The following is a 10,035-nucleotide window of genomic DNA, read 5'->3' as shown; positions in this document are numbered from 1 at the left end:
TGTGTGCACTGACACCAATGCTGGGGGTTTTTATTGTGTGCACTGACACCAATGCTTTGGGTTATTATTGCGTTTACTGACAGCAATGCTGGGGGTTATTATTGTGTGCACTGACACCAATGCTTGGGGTTATTATTGCGTTTACTGACACCAATGCTGGGGGTTATTATTGTGTGCACTGACACCAATGCTGGGGGTTATTATTGTGTGCACTGACACCAATGCTGGGGGTTATTATTGTGTGCACTGACACCAATGCTGGGGGTTATTATTGCGTTTACTGACACCAATGCTGGGGGTTATTATTGTGTGCACTGACACCAATGCTGGGGGTTATTATTGTGTGCACTGACACCAATGCTGGGGGTTATTATTGTGTGCACTGACACCAATGCTGGGGGTTATTATTGTGTGCACTGACACCAATGCTGGGGGTTATTATTGTGTGCACTGACACCAATGCTGGGGGTTTTTATTGTGTGCACTGACACCAATGCTGGGGGTTATTATTGTGTGCACTGACACCAATGCTTGGGGTTATTATTGCGTTTACTGACAGCAATGCTGGGGGTTATTATTGGGTTTACCGACACCAATGCTGGGGCTTATTATTGTGTGCACTGACACCAATGCTGGGGGTTATTATTGAATCCACTACATCAATGCTGGGGGTTATTATTGCATTCACTGACATCAATTCTGGGGGTTATTATTGTATCCACTAACATCAATTCTGGGGGTTATTATTGTGTGCACTGACAACAAAGCTGGTGGTTATTATTGTGTCCACTGACACCAATGCTGGGTGTTATTATTGTATCCACTGACACCAATTCTGGGGGTTATTATTGTATTCACAGACACCAATGCTGGGGGTTACTGTATTCAACAAACTTCCTCAGGGCATTGCAATATTCTACAAAAATGCAGTTGGACTAACATTTTTGGCCATTGAGGTGCTATTGTGCAGCTCTCTGGAAGTAAAGGGGGCCACACTTGTTGCCCTCTATAACTATTTTGTTGACCAGCGCTGATGTAGATCCTTACAATGCATAATGCATGTACCTCTGATCACATGTGCATGCTGCAAAGCCTGATTGGATACAAGTGCTGCCCCTTCCCCCATTGGTCTGAAACCAGAGAACAGAAAACTGATAAATAGACAGATTCAGGAAAGTATGCTAGATGTATGCAAAAATATACTGAATTTGTTTAAAGGAAGACAATATTGCATTGAATGGTGCTTTATATTGGCCTAGCATTCACTGTAAAGGGTGAACTCAGGCCAGATATTAAAGTCACCAATTCATGCAGATCTGTAATCATAGGGCCAGATTCTCAGTGGAGATACGACGGCGTATCTCCAGATACGCCGTCGTATCTCTGTGTTGTGCTGTCGTATCTATGCGCCTGATTCTTAGAATCAGTTACGCATAGATTTCCCTTAGATCCGACAGGTGTAAGTCTCTTACGCGGTCGGATCGTAACTGCATATTTACGCTGGCCGCTAGGGGCGTGTACGCTGATTTACACGTCGAAATATGTAAATCAGCTAGATACGCGAATTCACGAACGTACGCCAGGCCGATGCAGTACACTTATGCCGTTTACGTTAGGCTTTTCCCGGTGTATAGTTACCCCTGCTATATGGTGGCGTAAGTGCGGCGTAAGTATGGCCGTCGTTCCCGCGTTGAAATTTGAAAAAGTTACATCGTTTGCGTAAGTCGTCCGTGAATGGGGCTGGACGTCATTTACGTTCACGTCGAAACCAATGACGTCCTTGCGGCGTATTAGGAGCAATGCACACTGGGAAATTCCACGGACGGCGCATGCACCGTTCAGGAAAAACATCAATAACGTCGGGTCACAGAACATTAACATAAAACACGCCCCCCTGTCCCACATTTGAATTAGACGGGCTTATGCCGGCCGATTTACGCTACGCCGCCGCAACGGAGCAAGTGCTTTGAGAATACAGCACTTGCCCGTCTAATTTGCGGAGGCGTAACGTAAATAGGATACGTTACGCCGCCGCAAAGATACGCGGATCTACGTGAATCTACCCCATAATCTTTAACGCCTGAAACCCGGACACATGATTCAAAACCCGGACTCTCCGGGCGAATCCCGCACAGGTGGCAACCCTCCTTCCTGGGCCACATTGGAAGAAGGGAAATCGTCTTGGGCCACACATAAAATACACTAACAATAAGAATAGAAAAAGTTAAAAGCAGAAAAAGTCGGGCAGATCACAAGTTTACAATCACTTACATAGATAATGCACATATATGAGTAAAAAAAACTTAATTTTTTTGTAATATTTTTTAATATAAAAGAAAAAGAGAGACACGTAAAACGAGTGCGATATTTGATGCTGTTTTTGATGAACAGCATTTGGTTCAATGGATGAAGTAGTAATTCTTAATGAATTCTCAAGATGCTTCATCCTTGAAAATAGTTGCTCACAAATATAGGTGATCCCGAAAACTGATGACATGAATAAGGTGTAAATGTAGAAGAGTGGGAGATTTTTCTTTGGGAAGACAAAACTTATAACATTTCTCAGGGAGATAGGCACAGTGAGGCATGCAGATGGGCACAGTGAGGCTACAAATGGGCAAAGTGAGGCTGCAGATGGGCACAGTGAGGCTGCAAATGGGCACAGTGAGGCACAGTGAGGCTGTAAATGGGCACAGTGAGGCTGCAAATGGGCATTGTTGACCCTCTTTTCCACTTACAGTACCTGCTGCATTTCTCACCCTAGGCTTATACTCAAGTCAAGACGTTTTCCCATTTTTTTGTGGTAAAATTAGGTGCCTCGGCTTATATTCGGTTTTGCTTATACTCGAGTATATACGGTATGTTTACAATTTTGTGTTGGGATGCATTTATGGGGCTGCATGCAGCTCTTGGGCCGCAGGTTGGACACCCCTGGTGTAGACCAATGGTTCCCAGCCATAATGATTGTGGTCCACTGCTGGGCTGTGGCTTCTCTCCTCCCAGGACTCCAGCCAGTTGCTGATCTCCTAACCTCCAACAGTGCCATCCAGCTCCCATAGTGCCCCCAAACCTCCCATAATGGTCTGCAGTGCCCCTCAACCTTCTACAGTGACCCAAGGTCCTCTGAGAGTCCTCAGTCCCCACAATGCCCTTCAACTTCTTACACTACCACCAGACCCTGAGAGCCCTTGGCAATGTTATAAACATCCGACAGTGCCCCCCAGCTCCCTGACAGCCTTCTGCCCTCACAATGTCCTTTAACCTCCCTGAGTGCCCCTCAGCCCTCTAAGAACCCTCAGTCTCCACAATACCCCTCAACCTTCCAAAGTGCCTCCCTTAAGTGCCCTTATCTTTCTACAGAGCCACCAGCCCCCCATAGTACCCCCAGCACCAAACAGTCCCACAGTGCCCCACCCAGTCCCTGAAGTACATTCCAGTCTTCTACAGTGCCCCTGGAAAGCCTCCTTCGGAGAGCACATCCCCCACAGTTGCCCTAAGCTCCCTCCAGAAATCTCATCATCTACCTAGGGCCACCATATCTGCTGCAGAGTCCCCCAACCCCTTTCAGAACCCCCATCCCTCACAGTGACACCTAGCCCCATCCAGCATCCTCCAACATTTGAATACATATTTAGTATTCCCATACTTTTCTTGTGTGAGTATTAACTTTTTTTTTCTTTTTTACTGTTGAGGCATGGAAGTTTTCGGAAACTTTACCGGACAGTGGTCTCAATAACTGACTGACACCAACTGAGTGACATCAGTGGAGGAAATAGTGTCCCATCTTTGGTGTCGGTAGAGGGAACAGTGTCCCATCTCTGGTGTTAGTGGAAGGAATAGTGCCCCATCTTTGGTGTCAGTAGAAGGAATAGTGTCCCATCTCTGGTGTCAGTTGAAGGAATAGTGTCCCATCGTTGGTGTCAGTTGAAGGAATAGTGTCTCATCTTTGGTGTCAGTGGAAGGAATAGTGTCCCATCTTTAGTGTCAGTAGAAGGAATAGTGCCCCATCTTTGGTGTCAGTTGAAGGAATAGTGTCCCATCATTAGTGTCAGTTGAAGGAATAGTGTCCCATCTCTGGTGTCAGTGGAAGCAATAGTGTCCCATCTTTGGTGTCAGTTGAAGGAATAGTGCCCCATTGTGGGTGTCAGTGGGAGAAATAGAGAAAAATAAAAAACCTGTAATAAATAAATCAAATCAATAAAACAGAGAAATCAATAGTTTTCTGAAGGTATGTAGAACATAAAGTGAAGGTGAAAGCCCTCTTTAATTGCCTGGAAATCCGGGGTATTTAAGGACCCACGTTTCACATCATCTGCAGCCTCTGTAAGAGTTAGGTGAGGAATATTTATAGAAACATTAGCGGGAAGCATTGGGTAAAACAACTGTTTTGTCACATTCTTGGCGCCGGGTGCACGTCGTAGACCTCATGTTCCTCTAAACACGACTATCAGATGGGAATTGTATTGCTTCCTATGTTTGCATGCGATGAGTTAATGTATTATTTTGAAACCAAGGCTTAATCCTTCAAGTATTAAATATCCCTAAGCATTTGTGATTAACAAGTCATGTCAGCTAATGTGTTTTGTAAGATGCTTTTTTGACCGGTTGGCACTGCCACAGGTGCGAAACTCAAAACCTCGTCAGTGCCGGAGGATTGGCCGGGTTCCACACGTTCCGGGCTGATAATTATCCTGAATCAGGAAGAATTACAGATTGTTCATTCAGATCTGTGTCGCATAGTAACTGCCGGCAATTAAAAATGGCTGTTTTTTTTTTTTTTTGTCTTCTAACACACTGGAATATGAAATATGTTAAAGGTCAACACCAACTCATTTTTTGTTAGGGCTGAACTCCAGACAGACATAGAGAACACCAATAATGAACCATTAATGTATCATTAACCGCTTGCCGACCGCCTCCTGTACTCATACGTTGGCAGAAAGGCACGTCTGCACAAAGAAACATACCTGTATGTTGCTTTGAGCTCCGTGACTGTGCCCCCGGGACCCGTGGACTCGATGCCCGTCCGTGTCCCGCGATCGCGTCACGGAGCGGCAGAACGGGAAGATGCCTTTGTACACAAGGCATTTCCCTGTTCTGCCTAGTGACAGGACACTGATCGTCTACTCCAGTTTTGCCAACCGTCCGTATTTTTACGGACAGTTCGTAAAAACTGTCACTTTTTCCCCATTCGTAAATGTCCGTGGTTGCGGGAATGTGTCAGTAAAAATAGCCGAGATCGGTTCAGCTTGGAACTGCGCATAGAGATTGAAGGCAAGGGGTGATTGGAGGCAGGGGGTGATTGGAGGCATGGGGTGGCGGTGGCTGTGGTGGCACTGCAGGGGGCAATGGAGGCAGGGGGAGATTGGAGGCAGGGGGTGTTGGTGGCACCGCAGAGGGGGATGCTGGCACCGCAGAGGGTGGGGGATGGAGACAGGGGTTGTTGGTGGCACCGCAGAGGGGGATGGAGGCAGGGGACGATGAAGACAGGGGGTGATTGGAGGAAGGGGGCCTGGGGGAGATTGGAGGCAGAGGGAGATTGGAGGCAGAGGGAGATTGGAGGCAGGGGGAGATTGTGGCACTGCAGAGTGGGGGTGAAGGCAGGGGGTGTTGGTGGCAGAGGGGGGTGAAGGCAGGGGGTGTTGGTGGGAGAGGGGGGTGAAGGCAGGGGGCGATGTGACTAAATAATTTATTATTATATCGAAAATAACAAAAATATATTTTTTTACCTTAATATCTACCTTAAATCACATTGCTATTTGCCTAGCGTACTTGTTTGTAGCCAAAATACTGAAATTTGCACCTAAACATGTAATTTAGTAACTTTTGTGAAATGCCTGTGATCGGGAGCAGTGATCAGTGTCTTGTCACACATAGCCCAGCCCCCCCACAGTTAGAACACATCCCTAGGACACACTTAACCTCTTCCTTGCCCCCTACTGGTTAACCCCTTCACTGCCAGTATCATTTACACAGTAATCAGTTCATTTTTATAGCACTGATCGCTGTATAAAGGACAATGGTCCCAAAATAGCATCAAAATTGTCCGAAGTGTCCGCCAAAATTTCGCAGTCACAATAAAATCGCAAATTGCCGCCATTACTAGTAAAAAAATAACTATTAATAAAAATGCCATAAATCTATACCCCATTTTGTAGGCGCTATAACTTTTGTGCAAACCTTCAACAGTAGATCCCCCCCACCAACACCCCCCCCCCCCCCAGCAACATAAAATCTCCCCAAGCAACAATATATTCCCTCCACCAGCAGCAATAGATCCCCCCAGCACCCCTTGGTATTAAATACATCCAGTGCTAGAGGTGCCGCCGAAACTGCGTTCCCCCAACTTCCCGCTGAAGAAAAGCCCTGGAAATAGTAAACTATCATGAACCTGTTCTTGTGTCAAAAAATGGCCCCTTGTTAGCCTTTCTTATTTCAAGTTTATTTTACAGAAAGAAAGCCAGACAATGAAACAGTGGAAAAAACAGTGGAAAAAAATAACAGTGGAAAAAAATAACATAAAATATAATTTGACAGTACAAAAATAAGAATAAAACATAAAAATAAAATTCAATAAATAAAGTTAACTAAGCTTTTCTAAATAGAACCACGAAAAAAGAAGCTCACCAATAAAGAAAAAAACTTTTTTTCATGAATATTTGAGTAAAATGAAATATTTCCATGTTAGTAAAATTTTAAGGTGAACTCAGTTTTGTAAAAATCTTTCGGCTAATTTTCGATCGAATTGTATTGTAGCTTACTGTGTCTCCCTTTACTTTGTAAACTGTTGTGTAAACTCTTAGCACGATATAAATATGAAATAATAATAATAATAATCCCTTGTGCACAATCCTGGTTAACGTAAAAAAAAAATGCTTACTCCACCACCGATTCCATGCAGTGACCATAGGCGTGCACACCCTAATCACCCTGGGCAATGCAGATTGCCCCTGCTTAACCCCATGGCAGCTGAGGCTACGGAGAAAGGGACTTCAAAATCTCTGTCCTCAGTCTCTTTCTCTGTTAATTTACCAATGCCCCTCAATGGGGCTCCTAACACATTTAAAAAAAAAAAATGTAATTAATTTTTTTTTTTTTTTTTTTTACAATTTTTAAAAATACTGTATTTATTGGCGTATAACACTCACTTTTGTACCCTGAAAATAGAGGGGAAACTGTGCCTGCATGTTATACGCAGGGGGCTGTGGAAAGTTTTTTCCCTGAAACCTCCATCTTAAAGTTAGGGTGCGTGTTATACGCCTGTGCGTGTTATATGCCGATAAAGACAGTAATTGTTTCATAAAAAAATATTATGAACAAAATTATTTAAAAAAAATTGTAAAAAAAGAACAAAATAAAATAATAAAATCAAAAAACATTATTTTATTTTTTAAATAATTTTGTTCATAATATTTTTTTTTTTTTATGAAAAAATTATTAAAAAAAAAAATAACATAAAAAAAAAACTACTGACACCAATGTCATCCCTACTAACACCATCCACTGCTTGAATGCGCATGTGTGTTCTTAAAGTTAGGGTGCGTGTTATACGCCTGTGTGTTATACGCCTGTGTGTGTTCAATGCCGAAAAATACGGTAATTGTTTCATAAAAAAATATTATGAACAAAATTATTTTAAAAAAAAATGTAAAAAAAATGAAACAAAATAAAATAATAAAATAAAAAAATATTATTTTATTTTTTAAATAATTTTGTTCATAATATTATTTTTTTTAATGAAAAAATTATAAAAAAAAATAATATAAAAATAAAAAAAAAACGACTGACACCAATGTCATCCCTACTAACACCATCCACTGCTCGACTGCGCATGTGTGTTTGAACTTTGGGGTGCACACCCTAATGCAATAGGCTGTGCACACCTATGGCAGTGACCAAGGTGTTGTTATTTGTAATTATTATAAATTCTTGATAACATTTGTGGAGGAAGAGTAACTCATCTGATCTTTTCCCCCCCAGGAACCAGGTAGAAACTATGATTGGCCATCGAGTAAAAACTTGAATTGGAGTTGAGGAACTTCAGCCAATAAAACAACGTCTTCCAGAAGTAGTGAGATGTGCCCCTTAATAGTTGAGGTCAAGTCTTTCATCATTGATATTATTAATATCGGAGAACAATATCCGCTGTACAGAATATTGTAGGTAGTTGCAGGAACATGCAGCTTTTAGATAGGCGTAAAGTTTTACGTTAATAAAATCCTGAAGTATGAACAGGCCCGGAGGCCTGGAGGTCTGGAGTCCCATCACAACTGATCTGTTGTTTGGTCCTCACTGACCATCTGAGCCGCTGTTCTTTGTTGAAATCGAGCAATACATGGACGTCGTTTTCTTGCTGACTGCTGAAACAGTTTATCTGTCCTTCAGTTTATTTCCTCCAGCGCTCGTGTGCCACTCTCTACCTTGAGTTGCCGGATAATTACAGCAAGGTCAAGGTGGAAGTAATCAACACAATTTTTTCAAATATTTCCTTCCTCATCTCCTTCTGTCACTAATCTCCTTCAGTCTTAACCTCTTCAACCTCGCTTCACCTTTTCTCCACTAAGAAAAACTGCACAAAAAAAAACAAAAAAACAAAAACTAAGACTTATAGAGATAGAGGCATGTGTGTGTCTGTGTGTGTTTATGTGTTAGAATATCATTGTATTGCTTTTTTTCTGTAATTTTCTGCATTGTTTAGAGTCTTCTATATCATACAAGTATATGTGGGTTTTGTCGGTTAAGTTTTGTATTTTCAAGTATGATCATTACGTCTGTATGTAGTTTAACTACAAACTTTTACTAAGGTGGAGACTGTCAATTTCACTTATTAATCTGCAAAAAAAAAAAAAAATCCCCCTTTTTTTAAGTAGAGGGTTATTTTGTGTATTTAGCGTAGTTTTGTTTACTTTTTTAGTGCTAATTATAATATTTGTATTTCCCTTTTTTGTGTGTATTTTATTGTTATTTGTGTACCTAAGTATACTTAGGTAAACCATGTCTTGATTGTTATTTGTGTACCTTAGTATACCTTTTTTGTTGATTTCTGTATTATTTTTTTTATTATTTAAAATATATATATCATTTTTATTTTGTATTTTTATTTTTTTGCATACATTTTATTAGATTTATTTTCACTGTCTGCTTTTTAATGAGACTAATGAGGGGCCATTTGTGGCACAGGAACATGTCCAGGATAGTTGAACAGAGCTTCCATAGCCCTCGAGAGCTAGATACAGCCAATGTACCCCTAAAAACCACACACCTTGTCTTGATTGTTATTTGTGTACCTAAGTATACTTTTTTGTTTATTTATGTATTTTTTTTATTATATAAAAAAATATATATATATAATTTTATTTTTGTTTTTTGCATACATTTTATTAGATTTATTTTCACTGTCTGCTTTTAATGAGACTAATGAGGGGCCATTGTTGGCAAAAAAACATGTCCAGGATAGTTGAACAGAGCTTCCATAGCCCTCGAGAGCTAGATACAGCCAATGTACCCCTAAAAAACACACACCTTGTCTTGCTTGTTATTTGTGTACCTAAGTATACTTTTTTGTTTATTTATGTATTTTTTTTATTATTTAAAAAATATATATAATTTTTATTTTTTTATTTTTTTTGCATACATTTTATTCGATTTTTTTCCCCACTGTCTGCTTTTTTTTTTCTATATACAATAATGAGACTAATGAGGGACCATTTTTGGCACAGGAACATGTCCAGAATAGTTGAAAGGAGCTTCCGTAGCCCTAAAGAGCTAGCTAAAGTCAATGCACCCTTAAAAATCACACACCTTGTCTTGATTGTTATTTGTGTACTTTTTTGTTTATTTCTGTATTTTTTTTTTTTAAATATATATAATTCTTATTTTTTTATATTTTTGCATACATTTTATTAGATTTTTTTTCACTGACTGCTTTATATATACAGATATATATATATATATATATATATATATATATATATATATATATATATATATATATATACATACAACAATGCAACAAGGAGCTTCCATAGCCCTCAA

The sequence above is a fragment of the Rana temporaria genome, chromosome 7, assembly GCF_905171775.1.
Source record: "Rana temporaria chromosome 7, aRanTem1.1, whole genome shotgun sequence".
NCBI classification, from domain to species: domain Eukaryota; kingdom Metazoa; phylum Chordata; class Amphibia; order Anura; family Ranidae; genus Rana; species Rana temporaria.
This window is presented reverse-complemented; position numbering follows the sequence as displayed.